This window comes from Heloderma suspectum, chromosome 6, assembly GCF_057233095.1.
Source record: "Heloderma suspectum isolate Gila_16-S chromosome 6, 16-S_ref, whole genome shotgun sequence".
Taxonomy (NCBI): Eukaryota; Metazoa; Chordata; class Lepidosauria; order Squamata; family Helodermatidae; genus Heloderma; species Heloderma suspectum.
In genome coordinates, this window is record NC_139463.1 from 59,039,831 (window position 1) to 59,063,123 (window position 23,293).

Below are 23,293 nucleotides of genomic sequence, written 5' to 3' on the forward strand. Positions count from 1 at the left end.
TGCTTGTTTTACATCACCGGAAAATTTCAGGGAGATTGGTTAAATATAACAGAAAAAAGAAGAAAAAACTAAGTCATGCAATAGTGTTCCTGAAAGCCTGTGTTGGCTCCCTTTGGTGCCCATCATTTGTGAACAATAGAATAGGCTCCTTATTTTGGAGACTGATATTTTCCTATTCCTTTCCACTATCGTTGATGGAACTGATTTTTAAAATGCCATGTCCTTATTTTAAAAATATTTTTATTTGCATAATGCAAGTCTGTGGGTGTCTCATCATGTGGACCTCGGAATGTGCGGGTGTGGTGGGCAGGGGAATCACTGCCGTGTGGAGGAGAAGCCCAACCAGCAGCAGAAGTTTAGTGGTGTGTTTCTGGGACCTCTGTGTGTGTGAGAATGTGGTCAGGCAGCACAGATGTTAAAAGGAAAAGGGTTACAACAGAAATTACAAAGCACTCTCCAGAGGTCGTATTTTTGCCAGAGATGCATCTAACTAAGAGATATAAGGCAGTATTCAAACACCCATATTTTGGACACCAATTTACTGCCTCAGGCTCTAGCTGCCAAATTGGAGCTGACCTTAACCCATCAATCTCTGGTCAGTGACAGGGGTGGAGGAGGGGGAGACCAGCCTGTGTTCGGTTCATTGTGTGAGAGAGAGCTGGTTAGAAAACAAGATGGTGCCTTGAGTTGTAGCGTTCTTTTTGGGCGCCGCCATTTGTTTTAATGCTTCAATTAATTTCACCATTTTTATCACCTTGCTTGACATCTCACTCAGCAGTTTCAACACCTCGCTAGACTCTCGAATTATGGAGTTTGTATTGGAAAAGTTACACTTGGGGTTTACTTAGAGGTCCCTCACCCTGCTTACAGGTTGGATCCAGCACTGCTGCTTGGATGATCCCTCAACCATATTGAAAAGAAAAGTGCTCTAGTGTTTCCTCACAACAGCACTGAGAAGAGAAGAGAACCGCGTATGAATGAATGGATGACGTTACTGACTAAGTCTTCTGACATTGTCATAGTATCAACACATCACTGCAGGCGATTTTCATTTTTTCAAGGAGAGAAAAAAATGCAGAGAATGGACTGACAAAGCCCGACTCGGGCTCCACGAGAGGGGATTAAAAGGTTTACATTGGATATTGGACTCTCAATTTTTATCATTGTGGGAAAGGAATCTCCTAGTGGTGTTTGAGGCAGGCTGGGAAAAATAATTTTATTCTGAGCTTTTAGATACTGATTTTTAGTTTTTGTTGTGTTTTCAATTTTTACTCATTATTGATATTGATAACTGTCTTAACAATTTAAAAACATTGTTTTCCAACTAGTTGTATCATTTTACAATTCTAGCTTGACAGATAACTTGTCTTATTTTTAAATGAGAAAATCTAAATGAATCAGTCATCCTGGAGATCATGATCTCTTGCCCACCTCCAAATAGAATAAGATTGTGAGTTCTTTTTCACCACTGGAGAATCAGCTTCGAACGTGAGTTGTTCGTCAAGATCTGCCTTCTTCTAGGCACTCTCCATGTCTCCAAGCCATTCAGTTGACATTCAAGACCAGGAGACGTTTTGGTCCTCCAAGGAGCTAGTTACTTTGAAGCTGTCAACTGGTTATGCTCCAAAAAAACCCTCAGCCCTCTGCTTGGTTGCTACCAAAGCAAAGCCCTGAAGACTGGCAGGCTGTTAGGTATTTAAATTTAAATGAATTTTGTTCTCCTGAAACAAATGCTAGCATTAATGAAGGCTGAAGTGGATTTATTCACTCAGGATCAGGAAGAAAACCCCTTGTCAGTAGGTCCTAACACTAGGCAGCTACAGGCAGCAATTAACATACTGCCCCCAAAGAGAATATATATTTAAAAAGGAAGATCCATTGTATGGGCTCCAATGGGTCACTTGCCTCCTCTAGCGATAGATTAGAGGTGATGTCTCCAATATACTGTAAGGCTGTGCTGTAAATCTGTGTGTGTTTTTTTATAGGATGGCGATGCATTGTGAAATAGCAAATTAATCCTTTTTTGAGGAGCTTTCTCTCAGGGATTGTGAAGGATTGCTGGTTTCACTCCAACAACCCAGCAAGGTAGACCAGGCCAAACACGGCCACCAGATTCCCTTAAATTAACCCAGGAGCTCCGTTCCAGGCCAATAGGCACTGTAGTCAGCACTGAAGTTATTCAGGACACAAGACACCAACTGGAAGTTGGGTAAAAATGTTTTTGGGGGAAGGAACAAAGAGGAAGGGAGAGGGAGAGGTGGTCGGTTGTCAAAGAAATTACAAGCAAGGTACAAAACTCTAAGCAAAACCAGAAATGCCAAACACCAAGGCACACATCTCAAGAGCAAAACAGTAAAGCGAGCTGGGCTATCCTACACATACGAAAGTATGGGCCTCCCAGGATCGCCATTGACCAGCAGCTAGGGATGTCAGAGAATTCTGCCATGGATCTCGGTGAGCCCGAATGCCAGTGCATTTGGCCTCCCGAAATCCATGGTGGAACAAAGCCCCTGCCCCCGCAACCCACGAAAGGCATGCGGGACGGAGCACTTACCTGCTGCCGTCTGCGCTGACTTGCGAATAGCGGCCACCCTGCGGCCGCCATTTGCTTCTTCATCTAAGCCGTGATAGGCTATGTAAATACTTACGTAGCCAATCACGGCTAAGGCAGGGACGCCTTTTGCGTCCCTGTGGAGGCCGTGATAGGCTACGTAAGAATTTATGTAGCCTATCATGGCAAGCAAAAAAAAAAAAAAAAGGATGCAAATGGCAGCAGCTACAGTGGCCACCATTTGCATTCCCTTTTTTTCGCCGTCTTAACCTATGTAAATATTTACGTAGGCTATTACGGCAAAAAGAAAGGGGACCACAAATAGCGTGGTGGGTTTGATAATTAGCTGGATGTGGAAATAAAAGCTGAGCTGGGCGCAAGTGGGGTGCTGACATGTGTAGGAGTAAGTTGCATTGAACTCAGTAAGACTTAATTCTGAGTAGACATGCACAGAGTTGGTTCTCCTCTCCGCTCAGCTTTGTATTTCCACATCCAGTTCATTATCAGACCTCCTGTTAGTTATCTTAGAAGACCCTTGGGTGAAGGGGGGAGGGTTTCCAGGGAACAGCTGGATGGAGGGAGATTCCCCCCCACACACAAACACACACATAATGGAAGAATATAGTTTTTCATATTCCCTGGTATGTTTATTCCTCATTTTGTCCATTCCCTGAGCATGTGCAGAGTGTGCTTTTTATTCAAACAAAGAGAAGGTTGCTGACCTTTCCCTTCATGCTGCATTTGTACAAGTGTGACTGCTTCAGTAAGAACTTTCCATTATACTGTCTCTTTTTATTCATGAGTTTCATAACAGAAGTGTGGTGTAGTGGTGAGAGTCCAGCCCAAAGTCACCCAGTGAGATAACTAACAGTTTTGCTAATGAGCTGGATGTGGATACGTAAGAATTTATGTAGCCTATCACGGCAAGCAAAAAAAAAAAGGACGCAAATGGCGGCAGCTACGGTGGCCACCATTTGCGTTCCCTTTTTTTCGCCGTCTTAACCTACGTAAATATTTATAGGCTATTACGGCAAAAAGAAAGGGGACCACAAATAGCGTGGTGGGTTTGATAATTAGCTGGATGTGGAAATAAAAGCTGAGCTGGGAGCAAGTGGGGTGCTGACATGTGTAGGAGTAAGTCGTATTGAACTCAGTAAGACTTACTTCTGAGTAGACAGGCACAGAGTTGGTTCTCCTCTCCATTTTAGCCTCACAACGTCACCAACAATGCTGGATGTGGAATTAGAAAGCCTAGCAGGGGGAATAATACCTCGTGCTGGGCTCCAGACTGGCATGGACATTTTGAAAGCTTTCTTTCTTTCTTTCTTTCTTTCTTTCTTTCTTTCTTTCTTTCTTTCTTTCTTTCTTTCTTTCTTTCTGTCAAACAGCGTTGCTTTAAACAAAGAGTGCATCACTCAGGCACACCCAGGGCAGCCTTGTTTTGGGAAGCCCAAAGGAGGAGGAAGTGTTTTGGCTGAAAGTAAACGGAGACGGAGGATTTCAATTGAAAAAGAACACCGACAAACAAGGCGGTGAGCACAATTCATTAAAAAAAACAAAAAACATACGTATTTATTATCGGAATATACTACCTTGCGTTTTTATTTATGAAAATTTCGCCACTCTGTGCGGATGACCAAAAAAAAGCCGCATGACTGCTGGCTCCGCAGGACCTCGTGGTACCGTTCCGCAGAGGATTCCGTGGCACAGACTGAAGGGAATTTGACCCCATTTCAGTCCGTGGCGGAATTCTCTGCCATCCCGAGTGCTGCTATGCTGATACCTTTGTAGTGAAAAGACAAAAAAAGACAAATCTTGTCTGAGAGTGTTGCTTAAGAAATAGAGTCTGGCATCACCCATCTTGAGAGTGAAGGATTCAGCTTGCTCTAAGATGGTTTGGAAAGGGTTCTGTATATGTATGGTTCATCAGGTAACCCTTCATATTGGTAACTTATCTTGAGAGAACCTCTGAACCAGGGCATATGCCACAGGAACAGGGGTGGCTGGTGGGTAGGGATGGCAGAATATTCCACCACAGACTCCATTGTGGCTGGATTTTTTTTTTAATCGGGCATCCGGAGTCCATGGTGGAATGGGTCCACCTACCTCCACGTCCCACCAGACCCGAGTGGAGCTGGATCCTCCTCGCCAGCCAGCTCCCTACAGCAAGCGAGACAGCCGCCATTGCTGTGCCGTATCACTGAGCACTCACTGCAGGAAGGGTCCTGGACGCCATTTACATGGTGGACGACATTTGCGTCCCTGTTTTTTTCATGCGATAGGCTACTAAAATACCTATGTGAATACAAATATATAGCCTATCACATGAAAAACAGGGATGCCAATGGCGTCGCAGATGCCATTTGTGGCTGGATCCCTTCCTGCAGTGAGTGCTCAGCGATATTGCACGGCACTGAGCACGCCGTGGAGTCGCCATGGAGCGGAGCCGGCTGGTGAGGATTCCGGGGGAAGGAATGGGTCGAATCCATCCCCATGCAGACCCCCCCCCCAGACTGGCAAGTAGGGGATTTGTACATCCCTAGGGGTGGGGTGGGGGATCATGTGGGGAGAAAAAGTAGCATTTTGTACCTTTTCTGTTTCTGGTATTCTGATGGCCAAAACTTAAACAGAAAACAATAAAAGGTGTACAGTAAGGTAGAGAATGGCTATTTCCATTCCTGTCCTTGAGGGCTGAACAAGGTTCCACATAATGAACATCGTGTCATGATTGCGATATTTCAATCGTTGTTGCTCATTCCAGATGCAGCTCGCTGTGCCCCATGCCCAGAAGATCAACACCCAAACAAGAACCAAGGCCAGTGTATCTCCAAGAAGATCCATTTCCTTTCCTATCAAGAGACACTGGGGCAAATTTTAGCTTAACACCCAATTGTCAAAGCCAACAACCGAGATCTCACTTATGTCCTCCTCATCTCCCTCCTGCTCTGCTTCCTCTTCTCCTTCCTGTTCATTGGCCAACCCACAAAGCTCACCTGCCTTCTGCGACAAAGTGTTTTCAGCAGCATCTTCTCTGTTGCGATTTCTTCCTTTTTGGCAAAAACTGTCATGGTAGTTCTGGCCTTCATGGCCACCAAGCCAGGAAACACGGCCAGAAAACTCTTGGGGAGACAACTGACAAACTCCATTGTCCTAGCCTGCCCCCTCATCCAAGCCGTGATCTGCACTTTCTGGCTGATGACCTGTCCACCTTTCCTAAATGTAAACTTCCATTCCCTGCCTGGAGAGATCATCGTGGAATGCAACAAAGGCTCAGTCACCGGGTTTTCAACTGTCTTGGGTTAAATGGGTTTCCTGTCTCTTGTTAGCTTCATGGTGGCTTTCCTAGCAAGGAAACTGCCCGACAGCTTCAATGAAGCCAAGTTTATCACCTTCAGCATGCTGGGGTTTTGCAGCGTTTGGGTTTCCTTTGTGCCCACCTACTTGAGCACCAAAGGGAAGTCCATGGTGGCTGTGGAAATCTTCTCCATCTTGGCCTCCAGGACTGGTCTCCTCAGTTGCATCTTCCTTCCCAAATGTTACATTATTCTCCTGAGGCCCAGTCTCAATTGTAAAGATCACCTAATAAGGAGAGGAACCTGTGATTACAATACATTGTTTTTTAAAAAAACACCCTGCTAATACATCTTCCAGTCAATCACTCACAATTCAGCTTCCTATTTGTTCCCACAGGATTTATTGTGATCCCAATTTGTTTTATTTTAAAATAAAACCTTCTAGTTCACTTCTGTATTGCTGTATACTTTTATACTGACTGGAAGGAATGGTGTTTTGTTTGTTAGCTTAAAGTTCTGGAAGGCTTTAATATTATTTATAGGGTTGGGGTTGGTCTGAATTACCTTTGGGGATACTTTTTCGCCCAAACACTCTGAGCGCAAAGAGAAACTCCCTCCCAACTGTGTAAGTCTTGGTTCTAAGATTTCCTTAGGCAGTGTAGATGCCTGGAGGCAACCCCTCTTAATGACACAACAAGGGACAGATGTAGGGATGGCGGAGAATTTCTCCCCAAAACTTCGGGAGGCCGAGCGCCAACGTGTTCGGCCCCCCGAACAAGTTTCAGGGAGAAATCCTCCGCCCCCCTGCCCCCCGCCCCCCCCCGGGACGGGACTTACCTTCCCTGAATGTCCCTCCCGGCGGCGGGTCCGGCTGGCGGTTCGTCCGGTGTTCGAGCGGGGTGGGAGGGCAGCCGGTCTTTCGACCGGCTGCCGCCCCCGCCATTGCAATGAAAGAAAAAAAAAAAACGTCCCCTGATAGGCTACGTGAATCGTCACGTAGCCTATCACGGCAAGATTTGCAAAGTCAGCCGTGATAGGCTACGTGAATCGTCACGTAGCCTATCACGGGTGACTTTAAAAAAAAAGTGTGTACGGATAATGGCGGCCCCCATAGGGAGCCGCCATTCCCCTTCCTTATTTGGTCGCTGTAGTCTACGTTAATGTTTACATAGACTACGGCGAAAATAAGGGCAACGCTATTTGCGTTGCCCTTATTTTCGCCGTAGTCTACGTAAACATTGACGTAGACTACAGCAACTAAATAAGGAACGCGAATGGCGGCTCCCTATGGGGGCCGCCATTCGCGTACGCGCTTTTTTTTTTTAAAGTCACCCGTGATAGGCTACGTGACGATTCACGTAGCCTATCACGGCTGACTTTCCAGATCTAGCCGTGATAGGCTACGTGAATCGTCACGTAGCCTATCAGGGGACATTTTTTTGTTTTGTTTTTTACTTTCGTGTTCGCGGCCGGGCGAGGCGGGAAGCCTCCTTCCCGGCCTGAATTTCGGCCGGGCGAGGCGGGAAGCCTCCCCCCCCGGCCTGAATTTCGGCTGGGCGAGGCGGGAAGCCTCCTCCCCCCCGGCCTGAACTTCGCGGGGGGAGCAGCGAAGCGCTCCCCCCCACCGCGAAAAAGCTGCGAGAAAAGGTAAGTGACTTTCGTTCACCCCTAGACAGATGATAGTCCGCAGCCTTCTGTTGGTGTGTTTCAATGGGAGATGGGATGGGCCAAGACATTGTTGGTGGGCAGAAGTGGCGCAACTCATCTTTTCTTTCCCCGCACTGGACTCTTCTGGAGGAGGGTGACTGTTCTCTTTCTCTCTCCCTGAGGAATATCCTGATTGCCTTTGGTGTGAGAATAGAAACCAGCAAAGCTCCTGTGTGTCTTGGACAGTCTGTGCAGTAAGTGGATCCGAAAAGGAGGTAGAGGGTTGACTTTGCTCTCTGCAGTATATCCTGTTGGACTTATGTGTTCTCCTGGATGTTGGAAGGGGAACAGGGCCCTGTTGGAGTGCTAATGTTGTGGTTCATCACCTTATGCTCACCCTGTATTTAGGCAGAAATAACATGTCAATCACAGAGGTCTCCTTCTAGGGATGGCGGAGAATTTCTCCCCGAAACTTCGGGGGGCCGAGCGCCAATGTGTTCGGCCCCCCAAACAAGTTTCGGGGAGAAATTCTCTGCCCCCGCCCCCTGCCCCCCCTCCGGGACGGGACTTACCTTTGCCGAATGTCCCTCCCGGCGGCGGGTCCGGCCGGCGGTTCGTCGGGTCTTCGTCAGGGGCGGGGGCGGCAGCCGATCTTTCGACCGACCGCCGCCGCCGCCATTGCAATAAAAGAAAAAAAAAAGCCTCTGTGATAGGCTACGTGACGATTAATGTAGCCTATCACGGCTAGATTTGCAAAGTCAGCTGTGATAGGCTACGTAAATCGTCACTTAGCCTATCACTGGTGACTTAAAAAAAAAAAAAAGTGCGTATGGATAATGGCAGCCCCCATAGGGAGCCGCCATTCCCATTCCTTATTTGGTCACTGTAGTCTACGTAAATGTTTATGTAGACTACGGCGAAAATAAGGGCAACGCTATTGTCACGTAGCCTATCACGGGGGCATTTTTTTTTAACTGTTTAGTTCGCGGCCGGGCGAGGCGAGGCGCCTCCTCCCCGGCCTGAATTTCGGCCGGGCGAGGCGGGAAGCCTCCCCCGCGGCCTGAATTTCGGCCGGGTGAGGCGGGAAGCCTCCTCCCCCGGCCTGAACTTCGCGGGGGGAGCAACGAAGCGCCTCCCCCCCACCGTGGGAAATCTTCAAGGACAGGTAAGTGACTTTCGTCCACCCCTAGTCTCCTTCTACATAAAATGAACCATGCCTAAGGGCTGGAACCCCTGAAATGTCTCACTGTTCAGAGTTGGGGTGGCTGCACATAAAAATGCTGCAGCCCAATTTATTACATGGATTAACCACTTGCTAGCATTTTTTTTTTTAACAGAGAAATTGTTAAACGACAATTTAAGGCATTTGACTGAGTGGAATGTTTTCTTGTTTCTTTGTTGGTTTATTTCATTTTATGGGAACTGCATCCCAATTTGTTAAAACTATATTCAGCACCAGATATTTTAATGAACAAAGAACCAATGAGAAGACGGAATTATTCCCTTTTACCATTATTGGTTTCCCTTGGCATCAGACCACCTGCTATTGCATTCCACTGCTTGCCCCACATACACGGTACCAAGACAAATACGAGTCAGATAAAAGCCACGTTGTCTGCAGATCATGTTCTGACATATCTGACCCAGCCTGACCATTCCTTATCAAAATGGTTTGAGGAGATTTGAAAATACAGCTCGATCTTATATTATCAGATGAACAGATCAACAACAGGACTTATCTCCATAAAGTGATAGGACCATGAAGAGAACTGAATTCTATTGAATCAGGGTCTCCAAACTGCCACCCAAGAAGGCTTTCAGTATGCAATTGCCAGGCCTCATTCACAGGGTTTGAGAAGGTTTTCAGACATTGCCATTTTCCACTTGTCACTCTCTTGTGTTTCCCAGCGCTACGTCTGTCTTGTTTTTCCCTCCACAAACACCCATTCTGGGGGAAAGAACCAAGTAGCTGCACAAGGCCTTTGGACTAGGGATGTCAGAGAATTCCACCACGGATCTCAGGGAGGCCGAATGCCAGCACATTCGGCCCCCCGAAATCCATGGCAGAACGGTCTGCCCGCCCACCCCACCCGGGACAGGACTTACCTTGGGCAGATCTTCCTGGTGGCGGCTGTGGCGGCGGCTGCGGCGGCGGTTTGGCAGCGGCGGCTGTGGTGGCCAGTATTCCGACCGGCTGCCGCCACCACCATTTCCAGTTAAAAAAAACAAAAAAAACAAAAAAAGTGATAAGCTACGTAAAGATTTACATAGCCTATCATGGCTAGATTTTTTAAAAAACACTGTGATAGGCTACGTAAATATTTACATAGCCTATCATGGCTGATTTAAAAGAAAAGAACAAACATGGGCGCCGCCATTTGCGTACGTGCGGGATTTTTTTTCTTCTTTTAAATCAGCCGTGATAGGCTACGTAAACATTTACATAGCCTATCATGGCTGACTGCAGGGACGCAAATGGCGGCAGCTATGGCCGCCACCATTTGCGTCACTGCTAGCCAGCGGCCGGATGTCCGGCCGCTGGTGGAGCCGGCTGACGGCTCCGCAGAATCCCTGCAGAGCAGAGCCAGCTGGCCAGAATTTTGGGGGGAGGGATGGAGCACCTCCCCCCGCCATGAATGTCACCCTTCGAAAAGGTAAGTGACTTTTGTACATCCCTACTTTGGACTGATAGTGCCAGGAGCCGTCCATCTGGAAAGCACACCCTATCCTGCCAGCAGGTGAAACCACTTCATCTAATATGTGGATGGTGGAGCAATGAGGAGCAAGTGAAGAACAGTGTGTCTGTGACAAACCCTCTGCTGATACAGATGCACAGTACCCCTAGGACATCTGGTCAGTTGGCACCCTGTCAGGCAACCTGAATAGTTTTATCTAGCCTTGGCTAAACCACACTTGGAATACTGTGTACAGTTCTGGTCACCACACCTAAAGAAAGGTATGGTAGTCCTGGAAAAAGTGCAGAAAAGGGCAGCTAACATGATCAAGGGGCTGGAGCATCGTCCCTGTGAGAGAAGGTTCCAGTAGCTGGGATTGTTTAGCTTGGGATAAAGAAGGGTAAGGAGAGACATGATGGAGGTCTACCAAATTATGCATGGTGTGGAGAGTATGGATGGTGAGACATTTTTCTCTGTCTCTCAAAATTCTAGAACCCGGTGTCATCCTGTGAAGCTGATTGGTGGGAGATTCAGGATAGATAGAAGGAAGGCCTTCGTCACAGAGCACATAGTTCAGCTATGGAATTTGCTAGCACAGGATGTAGTGATGGCACTAAGTTGGATGACTTCCTGGTCAACAGCTGGATGGCCACTATTTGAACAGAATTCTAGACTAGATGAACCCTTGGTCTGATCCAGCGTGGCTCTTCTTATGTTCTTATGATCTTATCTCAGTCTTTGTCCTTCAAAATGTGAACCATTCACTAGTCGGCACAGACGGCAGCAGGTAAGTGCTCCATTTCGCACACCTGTAGTGGGTTGGGGGCTCCATTCTGGGCCCATTTCGCGGGGTGGTGGGGCGGGGGGCTTCGTTCCACCACAGATTTAAGGGGCCGAATGCACTGGCATTCGTCTTCACCAAGATCCGTGGAGGAATTCTCCACCATCCCTAGTCCTATCTCACTTCTTTGTCCTCCAAAATGTGAACAACTCTTTAATCTCTTTTCTTGAATAGACTGACTGGTTTCAAACATCTTGGGCTTTTGAGATGGAAGTTACCGTCTTTTAAAACATGGGTCCAGGGAATTACCAGGCACGAGGTCATTTCATGATTTGCTGGCGAGGCCACTAACAACAGAAATGGAGCCTCTCACACACACACCAGCCATCAGTCTCTTCTAAGGGGCTGGCTTTTACTGAATGGAGATCCCCCATAAAGAAGACCCCCTCAGTCCTTCTAGAGCTTTCCAATATACCATCTCATGGGAAGTCAGATACTCTCTTGCTGTCTCAGAGGATCCAGGGGGAGGGAGAATGCTCTGGGATGTTTGCTTGGTGAAGGCCTTCCTCTCCTTGACGGGAATACAGAGCACAAGCCGATACTGTTTTCCTGATGTATTAAGCATAGAAGCAACATCCAGGCACTGCTCAATTAACCACTGACCGAGATGGGCTGTAGCTCCATGGGAGAGGCCCCACATTGCAGAGAAGTCCTCACAGTTCAGTCCCCAATCTCCAGGCAGGGCTGGGAAAAAGTCGCTTCCCTACCCCGGGGAAACATTGCCAGTCCGTGTCAAAAAGTGTCATGGGAATTCGATGCTCTGCCTGGGAAGAAGACGGCTTCTGAGCCGACTCAGTGTCTTTTGCTCCACTCCCTTCACCAGCACCTACAGGGGGGTTGCCAGTCTTGGGTTGGCCTGAAGAGAAGTTGACAACACACATGTAAAATCATCCAGAGAGACAATGCGGACCGTGCAGGGGCTGATGGGAGCTGTAGTCCAACACAAGTAGAGGCTGCTAGGGTGGGGAAGGCAGCTCCACAGAGTTGGTTAGTGCTGCTGCCAGCGTGTGGGTCTGCGTGGAGAGCAAATGTTCTCCTGTGCCCATATCACATCATAGGAGGCGAAGACATGTTACGGGGTGGTAGGGAGAGCAGAAGGGCTTCTTCACACAGGGCTTTTATCCTGCTACTGAGATGGCTCCCCCACGGACGGTTGCGGGCTCTTTAGGTGATGACGGGAACCTCTAGGGCATCTCCCACCATTCCCCCCAGCCTATCCGGGGTTTTCCCCAGCCGCAAAGAATGTGGTATTTTCTCCAGCCGATGGAACAGGAGCACCATGATCACACTCTGGAATTCTCCAAGAGAGGAAAAACTCGCTGCGTCGGGGCTTGCCGAGGAGGGACTTCCCTGGATTCAAACCACCTCTCCGCCACGTAAATGCTTGAGCACATTTATCGACGGGAGGGAGAAGAGGGTCAAATTCCGCCCTGCAACGGAGGGAGACAGATCTGATCCCACACCACACTGAGCTCAGAATCAAGGTCCCCTGTTGATTCAGAGCACCTCATTGAGTTCAACGGGGCTTACTTCCAAGTAAGTGTGCCGAGGGTTGCAGACTTACAGCCCACTCTTATGTCTACTCAGAAGTAAGTCATAGCTTTCCAGGGGGCTGCGAAGAAACAGTATGGCACAAGTTAAGCAAGGAAAACAAGATGCCCCTGCCCCTGCTCCTTTTCACACGTGCCAGGGAGGGGAGGCGCTCCTTGGATTCAGACCATGTCTTTACATAGACTACAGCATTGCCCTTATTTTCGCCATAGTCTACGTAACCTTTACGTAGACTACAGTGACCAAATAAGGAATGGGAATGGCGGCTCCCTATGGAGGCCGCCATTATCCGTACGCGCTTTTTTTTTTTTTTAAGTCACCCGTGATAGGCTATGTGACAATTTACGTAGCCTATCACGGCTGACTTTGCAAATGTAGCCGTGATAGGCTACGTTAATCGTCACGTAGCCTATCACGGGGGAGTTTTTTTTTTCTCCTTTTATTGGAATGGCGGCGGCGGCAGCCAGTCGAAAGACCGGCTGCCGCTGCCGCCCCGGACGAAGACCCACCAAACGGCCGGACGGACCCGCCGCCGGGAGGGACATTCGGCAAAGGTAAGTCCTGTCCCGGGGGGGGGGTGCGGGGTGTGGGGGAGCTGCGGAGAATTTCTCCCCGAAACATGTTCGGGGGGCCAAACACGTTGGCACTCGGCCCCCCAAAGTTTCGGGGAGAAATTCTCCGCCATCCCTACTGGCAGCAGCAGCTCTCCCGGGTTTCAGTCAGGGAGCTTTCCTACCTTTTCTGCAGAAGCCGGGCATTAAACCTGGGACCCTCTGCATGCAAAGGATTCAAAGCCAGTGCTCTGTGGCTCTGAGCTATGTATGGTCCCATTCTAAGCCATAGCGCTATTCCTCTTTCCTTGTCTGGCTATGGTAGTGACACAGAAACCCTGGGAACTATAATGTCCAGAGACTGGGGGAGCCAAGCTCTGCTGTTGCATCTACTGCTGCAAGGCGAAATATCAAAAGGGTGTGTGTATGTATAACGCAGAGAAGGGGAACCTGGAAGCTGGGATTTGTGCATTCAACCAATAGGTTGGGAGGACACCTCATACTTTGTTCCACCAACACTGAACTCACTGGATTGTGTCCTCCTTGTAACTGAATTTGGAATAAATAATTTTCAGAGTCTTGAGCCAGAAGCTGGCTTTGCAGTCTCCTTTTCTTCTGAATTGAGCTGAGGGTGGGGGTGACCTGGGGAGGGCTGGCCATTATATCTCTGCTTCCTTGCAAACAGGAGAACCTGCCCCTAGAGGCTGCTTGGTGCAAGGAGGGAAGGCAAAGTGAAACAATGGTTGGGCTTCATGTGAAGAGTTTCATAATGACCAAGAAATGCCCACCCTTCCACCCCCCACAGATGTCATGTAAGACAGGGGTGGGGAAGGTTGATTTCTGGGTGAGCTGAAGTAGATGAGCAAACATTTCTGACTCACAGTTGGGTAATCATAGCAGCAACAAATGTCTCCCTCCCACCTTATACTATATTGTATCTTCACTCGCCTCCCGTCATAACTCCCATCACTGCAGGATATTCAAGCACTACCAGCAAGTCCTGGCCTTGGCGTTCGCCATGAAGGAGATCCACAAGGACACAATTCTCCTCCCCAACCACACCCTTGGCTTTCGCATCTATGACCACAGCAACATCGCAAGATGGATCCACTTGAACAGTCTGTCTCTGCTCTCCACGTCAGGGTGAATGTTTCCTAATTATAAATGTCACAGACATGATCAACTGCTCTCCATTATTGGGGGTCTCGATTCCAAATCCTTGAGGGAGATTGCTTCTGTAATGGGCATCTTCAAGATCCCACAGGTAAGGGGATTCATTTGGGGAGAGATGTGGGGGATCTGCAGACCTCAGGAACTCTGAGCTGTAGAGGCCAATCTCTGAAGCCATTTCCCCCATGCCTTGGGTGTGTTGCCTTGATTGTGGATGGTAAGAGCAGGAGGCCTTCTGACCTTGGCTAACCTGCCCCGTCATAACCTCGGTTGTAGCCAGGAGTCTCAGGTGGATATTGTTTGACTAGTCCCAATCAGCACTGGGTCTGTTACATAACAAAATGCTTTGGATGGGGAGAAAAAAATCGAGTCTTGCAACACCTTAAAGATTCACAAACAAACCTCCTCCTAAAGAAGGACAAGGAGATTGCAGAGAAGCTGCATGAATTCTTTTCATCTGTCTTCACTGCAGAAGATATAGGACAGATACCTGTGCCTGAACGGATGTTGTCAAGAATGGAGTCTGATGAACTTAGACAAATAGTGGTGAACAGAGATGAAGTTCTCAACCTTATTGATGAATTGAAAGCAAATAAATTCACTGGGCCCAGATGTTATCCATCCTAGACTCCTCAAAGAATTCAAGTATGAAATGGCTCATTTTCTAGCCAAAATATGCAACATGTCCCTAAGATCAGCCTTTGTACCAGAGGACTGGACGATGGCCAATGTAACACCAGTTTTTAAAACGGGATCCAGAGGCAATCCGGGAAATCTCAGGCCAGTTAGCTTAAGGTTTATTCTGGGTAAATTGGTTGAAAGCATTATGAAAGATAAAATTAGCGATCCTCTAATAGGACAAGCCCTGCTGGAAAAGAATCAGCATGGCTGCTGCTAAGGTAAGTCCTGTCTCAATAACCTTTTAGAGTTCTTTGAGAGTTTCAATAGACGTGTAGACAAGAGTGACCCATTAGACATCATCTGCATGATCTCTCCAAACTGGGAGAATGGGCATCCAAATGGCAAATGAGGTTCAATGTAGGCAAATGCAAAGTGACAAAAGAGCTGGGACACTGGGACAAAAGAGCCCAACTTCAAGTATAACCTGATGGGATCTGAGCTGGTGGTGACTGAATATGGAAAAGGTTTTGAGGTTGTGGTGGTCAGCTTGATGAATGTGTCAGCCCAGTGTGTGGCTGCTGTGAAAAAGGCAAACTCCATGTTTGGCATATTTGGACAAGGAATTGAGAATAAAACTGCCAATAAAGGATACTGTAGAGATGGGAAAAGTGCAGAAAAGGGCAACTAAGATGATCAAGGGGCTGGAGCATCTCCCCCTGTTCCCCATGAGGGAAGGATACAACAGCTGGGATTGTTTAGCTTGGAAAAAAGGAGGGTAAGGGGAGACATGATAGGGGTGTACAAAATTATGCATGGTGTGGAGAATGTGGATAGGGAGCTATTTTTCTGCCTCTCTCTAAATATTAGAACCTGGGGTCAACCCATGAAGCTGGTTGGTTGGAGACTCAGGACAGAGAAAAGGAAGACCTTCTCGCAGAGCGATTAGTGAAACTATGGAATTCGCTACCACAACATGTAGTGATGGCCACCAACTTGGATGGCTTTAAAAGGGGCTTAGATGAATTCCTGGAGGAAAAGGCTCTCAATGGCTCATAGTCCTGATGGCTATGTGCTACGTCCAGAACCAGAGGCAGTATGCCTAAGTAGACCTGTTCCTGTGAAACATGGGCGGGACGGTGCTGTTGCACTTCTGTCCTCCTGGAGGCTTCCCGGTTGACAGCTAGTTGGCCACTGTAGGAAAAGAATGGTGGGCTTGATGGACCCTTGGTGTGATGCAGCATGGCTCTTCTTCTGTACGTGTGTTCTTGAACAAGGTGACACAAGACTCCTTCTTGATTTTGCTGCAGTCGGTTAATGCATTTCATTACTTCCTCCAGTGATTGTGGGAACCTGAAACCACAACAATATTAAAATTGTCAGTGCTTTATGTATTGGGACACATTTCCATATAAAAGAGCTTCCGTTTCAGCCACACATCTTGGGATGAAAACGAAAAGTGTTCCGAGTAGAGGAAAATACGAGGTTTCTGATTAAGACCCACTACCATTATGTCACGTTTTCCATTTCTTGTGTCCTAATGGATTTGGACACACAATGGAACTGTTTGACCAAACTAGCCTTTTTAGGGAGGGACCCTAAATCCCCACCACACTTACAAAGAGACCTATTGCTTCAATATAGTGACATGGGCCTCTTCAGGACAATGGCTAGAAACTGTGCCAAGGTTACCTCCAGGGCAGCCCTGAGTTTTGGGTTGATATCCACAGTAGGGGGGACCTTAAAGATAGCTTCATTTCATATTAGATGTCTATGTTTCAAGTGGATGTCTTCCTTCTGGATAGCGCTTCATGCATCTGAAGCTGGCTGTAGCAGTCCAAGGAAGATTTTAAGAGCCATTAAAAATGTGTCAGTCTTTAGAGGAGCACAAAATTCACTGCAGTAGACTAACAAGAATATCATCTTTCAGCTCAGTTATGGTTTGGCTGACCCTGCTCAGGGAGAAAAAACAGAATATCCTTCTTTCTTCCGGATTGATACTAACGAAATTGCTCAATATGTGGGCCTTGTCCGGCTACTCCTGCATTTCCATTGGAACTGGATTGGGCTGGTTGCCTTGACTCAGGAGAGAGGTGAAAATTTCATCCAGACACTGACACCAATGCTCAAGCAAAAGGACATCTGTGTGGCCTTCACTGACATGTTCGACCCAACAAGCCCTCTCCTTGTACAACAAGCATATCTTGGATCTATTCCTAGTGCTTGGTTTGAACCCCAAGTGATTATTGTCTTTGGGGACACCAATGTTGTACTCATATTAAGAGCGTTCTTGACTATTTATGAAGAAAAGACCAAGATCCCATTTAGGAAGGTTTGGATCCTGACAGCCCATTGGGAAACTTCTGCGGAAGGACAAAATTTATACAAGGCCAAAGACTTCCATGGTGCTTTGCACTTCAGAGTCTACAGGAAAGATGTGCCATTATTCACACATTTTCTCCGGGCCTTAAATCCACACCGACCACAAGGAGATGTCTTTCTTCAGAAATGGTGGGGACTCACATTTAACTGTGACTTTCTGAAATCAGGAGAAATCTCTCCGTGGGGATGGAGGAACTGCACTGGGGAGGAGAAGGTACAGCACCTGCAGAGCTATATCCTTGCAATGACCATGTCCGGTTACAGCTACAGTATCTACAATGCTGTCTATTCCGTTGCACACACGTTACATGCTGTGTCCTCATCTGGATCCAAACATGCATTGAGAGGGGGAGGCAAGAGGCTGCTGAATCTTCAGCGATGGCAGGTAACGTCCTTGTCGAGAGCTGGCAATCTTATCAAAGGTTCCTTGGTGGTTTCTCGGTGGTCTGATCCTGGAAGCAAAGGGTGAACCTAGGAGAAGGGCTGTTGGTCCAGTCTAAAGATCCCAATAGAGACATTCCACAAAGATATCCTTCCATGCCCATCAGCTCCCTTAAAGAGCACTAGGAAGTGAGTAAAAGGCAGTGGAGAGTAATGGTGCTTCTGTGATAGTCATGTATTTAAAACTGCGGCTACTGAGAGGAAGAATCAAGCAAGCTCTCACCTCAATTACATAGTATTCTTCTCCGCACCCCTCATCCCCAGGAGCAAAAAAAAGGCAGCTGCTCCCTCCTCCTTACCCCATGTTCATTCTTGCCAGGCAGCATGAGAACACCTCAGGTGTTGTGCGCCTTGATGGCACCACTCTACTACTTCTTGTACGCACACAAAGAGAGGAACATGGCTTGTAGCAAGTAGACACCAAAGAAAAATGGGCAAACCACTGGCCAAGCATATTTGAGCAATTGCCCAATGAAGCCATCTGAATGCACCTTCAGTGTTCATCAAAACAATGGAGTAAAGACAAGAAGTCTCTAACTTGATGGCAGTCACAGAATGTCAGAAGACACCAGAACTCACTCACAATTACCCTGTTTATAATTCTCTCTTCCATTTCAGATTCTTGCCTCTTTGAGGAATGTCCGGTTTAACAACAGTGCTGGAGATGAAGTCTCTTTCTTTAAAAAGGGAGAGAGATATGATATTGTGAATGTGATTTTCTTCCCAAATGAATCTTTAGCTCACACCAAAGTCGGACAGGTGGATCCGGAAGCTCCGCCTGACCAGGACTTCACCATTCACGCTGATGCAATCGTGTGGGTTACAGAGGTGGGTTTGAAGTGGATGTCATGGGGGCCATAAAGAATGTTGCAGTTCTATGGCTTGAGAGCGGAAGGTGTCTTTCGAAGGGATGTACGAAAGTCATGTACCTGTTCGTGGATTATGGTGATGGTGGCAGGGGAGGTGCTCCATTCCTCCCCCCTGGAATCCTTCGTGGCCGGCTGTGCTCCACGGCAGCTCCGCAGAGCAGCCAGCCAGGCCTGGCCAGGCCAGAGCCATCTGCAGCTGGATTTCCAACCATGGAGGGCTCTCAGTAAAAAAAAAACAAAAAAACCCCGCGTACGCAAATGGCGGCTACGGCTGCCACCATTTGCGTTCCTTATTTTTGCCCTCTTAATCTATGTAAATATTTACGTAGACTATGACGGCAAAAATAAAGGGGAACGCAAATAACGTAGCGTGTGCTATTTGCATCCCTTTTTGATTCCCCGTTTTAGCATACATAAATATTTACATTTGAGTACCCGGTTTTTGTTTTTGTTTTAACCCACCCAGCCATGATAGGCTACGTAAAGATTTACGTAGCCCATCACATCGTGTTTTTTTTTCTTTTAAACCTAGTCATGATAGGCTACGTAAATCTTTAGGTAGCCTGTCACGTCTTTCTTTTTCTTTCTTTCTTTCTTTCTTTCTTTCTTTTTTTTTTTACAAGAGTGGAAATGGCGGCGTCGGCGGCAGCATGTCGGAAGTCGGGATGTACGAAAGGTACTTACCTTTCGCGAATTATGTTTATGGTTGGGGGGGAGGCGTTCCTCCCCCCCCCCCCGGAATCCTGTCCGGCCGGCTGTGCTCCACAGCGATTCTGCGGAGCCGCCAGCTGGCTCCACCAGCAGCCGGACATCCGGCCGCTGGCTAGCAGGGACGCAAATGGCGGCAGCCATAGCTGCTGCCGTTTGCATCCCTGCAGTCAGCCGTGATAGGCTACGTAAACATTTACATAGCCTATCACTTTTAAAAAAAAAACCTAGCCAGGATAGGCTATATAAATCTTTATGTAGCTTATTAGGTTTTTTTTTTTTTAACTGGAAATGGCGGCGGTGGCAGCCGGTCGGAAGACCGCCCGCTGCCGTCGCCGAAGCCGCCACCGGAGCCACCGCCGGAGCTGCCGCCGCCGGGAAGATCCGCCCCAGGTAAGTCTCATTACGGGGGGGATCCAAGGGGGTTGGGGGTGGCAGGCCGTTCCGCCACATATTTCGGGGGGCCGAATGCACTGGCCTTCGGCCTCACCAAGATCCGTGGCAGAATTCTCTGACATCCTTAGGTGTAGCGGCCGCCATTTGCGTTCCTTCGCTGAGGTGTCATAGGCTACGTAAATATTTACGTAGCCTATCACGGCAAGAGAGGGGACGCAAATGGCAGCCTCTACGCCATTTGCATCCCTCTGTTTTGCCGTGATAGGCTACATAAATATATACATAGCCTATCACGGCTAAAGAAAAGACAGGGACGCAAATGGCATAGTGGCTGCCATTTGCATTCTTGCCTTTTGCTGTGATAGGCTACGTAAGTACTTACATAGGCTATCATGGCCTCCGCAGGGGCCCAAATGGCATCCTAGTGTTAGCCGTGATAGGCTATGTAAATACTTACGTAGCCTATCACGCTATTCGATGGGAGGCGAATGGTGGCCGCAGATGCGGCCGCCATTCGCGGAGCACCAGACAGCCAACACGAGGTAGGCTCCATTCCGGGCCTATTTCATGGGGTTGCAGGGGGGACTGCTTCGTTCTGCCATGGATTCCATGGGGCTGAATTCACTGGAATTCGGCCTCCCTGGAATCAGTGATGGAATTCTCTAACATCCCTACATTCAAGCGAGTGCAATAAAACAATTAGCAGCATAACTGGGCCAGATGGGCCATTAGATAAGTGACAAGATGCCTCATCCCAGATGGAAATACAGCAAGATATGTAAGAAGAAGACAAGCTTACAGGACAGGATGATATCCAAGAAATCTTCCAAGATCACTTTGAATTCTGTTCCTGTCTTCCAGGGCATTAGCTATCCGGCCCAATTTTGTGTCATCCGCAAATGTGTCCCGGGGGGAGCAGGGGGGCAGACCGCTTCTCCACCAATTTCGGGGGCCGAATGCACTGGCATTCGGCCTCCCTGAGATTCATGGAGAAATTCTCTGACATCCCTACTTTAAGCAGTCTCGGGAAATCCGGTTTTTCCCTGATAAACTCCAGAGTGGCTGCTGGATGGCAATAATGTCACATACCCTGAACAACCTCAACACAGAGTCAGTTCAGAGAAAATCCCTCATGGAAACAGGCCCTAAGCCAGCTGAGACTAGAACCTCCCGGCCAGCCTCCTGAGCCTTCCACCAAAGTTGGGAAGGAGGTCAAGGAGCCGCTTTCCTGCTCTGAAGAGCATCTGGCTTTCTCCCCTCCTCTTTCCCCATGCACAGCTGAGATGAGAGCCCCTCTGCCCAGGGGAGGGAGAATGTGCGGGGATGTTTGGTAGGTGAAAGCCTTCCTCTGTAGGGATGTTGTGGGTGCCTGACTGGGTCCGGGAATTTGTCGGGCTCCCCCCGCATGCAACTCCTGGACTGCGCCTGCCGAGACACTGTCCTTGCTCGCCCCCACTCATGCCTGCTCATGCCCGTCACACTCTCGTGGACTCACCATGATCCTGTCTGGTGAGCACCCGCCATTTTCCCATCTTTGATTTCTACATTATAAAAGGAGTTAAAATGCGCATATTTAAATATAAAATATTTATTTTATACATTTATTTATTGTTATACAAATATTTATTTTTATACATTTGCGTCCCTGTATTCAGCCGTGATAGGCTACGTAAGTCTTTAAATCTATCATGTCTGGGTTTAAAAAAAAACAAAAACGCGTACGCAAATGGTGGTGGCTACGTTCCTTATTTTTCGCCGTCTTAGTCTACGTCAATATTTACGTAGACTAAGACGAAGTAAAGAAAGGGGAACTCAAATAGCGTAGTGGGTGCTTTCTGCATTCCCCTTTCTTTTCTTCATCTTAGTCTACGGAAATATTGACATAGATTAGGATGGCGAAAAATAAGGAACGCAAATGGTGTCGGCCATAGCCGCCATTTGCATACGCGTGTTTTTTTTTTAAACCCAGATGTGATAGGCTATGTAAGTCTTTACATAGCCTATCACATCTATGTTAAAAAAAAAAAAAAACAGACTGCAAATGGCGGTGGTGGCAGCCGGTTGGAAGACCAGCCGCCGCCACCACCGAAGCTGCTGCTGGAGCCACCGCTGTCCGGAACATCCGTCCCAGATAAGTCTCATCCCGGGGGGGATCCGCGGGTGCCAGGGGGGTGGCAGGCAGTTCTGCTACGGATTTCGGGGGCTGAATGCACTGGCATTCGGCCTCACCGAGATCTGTCGAGGAATTCTCTGACATCCCTAGCCTTTGGTGTCTCAGCGCTGAGGCCTCTTCTGCATGTGAATTAGCATGCTTCACTGGCCTTCCGTAATCCCCCTAGGAGTCTCTCTCAGAATGGTTTCTCCTCAGACAAGAGAATGGCTCTCTCCTCTGGTAGGAATGAACAAAAGTCACTTATATTTCGAAGGGTGACATTCGTGGGGGAGGGAGGCGCTCTGTCCCGCCCCCCGAAATTCTCTCCAGCTGGCTCCACTCTGCGGCGATTCTGTGGAGCCACCTGCCAGGGCTGCCTATACCCAGACATCCAGCCGCTGGGCAGCCTGCACAGGTATGGAAATGGTGGCGGCCGTAGACCAGCTGTGCTCCGTGGCATCTCCGCGGAGCAGCCAGCCTGGCCCAGCCAGGCCAGAGCCATCTGCAGCCGGATTTCCGGATTTCCAGCCGCAGAGGGCTCTGGGGGAAAAAAACCCCAAAAACCGCATAAATATTTACGTAGGCTAAAACGGCGAATCATAAAGGGACAAAAATAGCGCCCACTATGCTATTTGTGTTCCCCTTTATTTTCGCCGTCATAGTCTACATAAATATTTACGTAGATTAAGATTGCCAAAAATAAGGAACGCAAATGGCGGCGGCTGTAGCCTCCGCCGTTTGCGTACACAGGTGTTTTTTTTTTTTTAACCCAGCCATGATAGGCTACGTAAATCTTTACATAGCCTATCACATCGTGAATGTTGTTGGGTTTTTTTTGCAAGACTGCAAATGGTGGCGGTGGCAGCCGGAGCTGCCACCGAAGCCGCCGCTGCCCAGAAGATCCGCCCCAGGTAAGTCTCATCCCGGGGAAGATACGTGGGGGGGCGGGGGGCAGGACGTTCTGCCACGGAGTTCAGGGGGCTGAATGAACTGGCATTCAGCCTCACCAAGATCTGTGGTGGAATTCTGTGACATCCCTAGCCTATCATGGCTTCAGCAGGGATGCAAATGGCATCCCTGCATTAGGCGTGATAGGCTACATAAGTATTTACGTAGCCTATCACGGCTATAATGAAGAAGCAAACGGTCGCCGTTGATGCGGCCACCATTTGCAAAAAGGGCGAATGGCAGCAGGTAGGTGTCTCATTTTGTGTGCCTTAAGCGGAGTGGGGGGGCAGGGGGGCTTCATTCCACCACGGATTTCGGGGGGCCGAATGCACTGGCGTTCAGCCTCACCGAGATACATGGCGGAATTCTGTGACATCCCTATCCTCCGGTCTCTGCTTTCCCCAGGCCATGAAGGGGCCCATCTCAGACTCTGTCCCTAATGTGCTCTATGTATGTACGCTTTGCTTGACAAACTCCCTTGATGGTTGTTTACTGGTTAT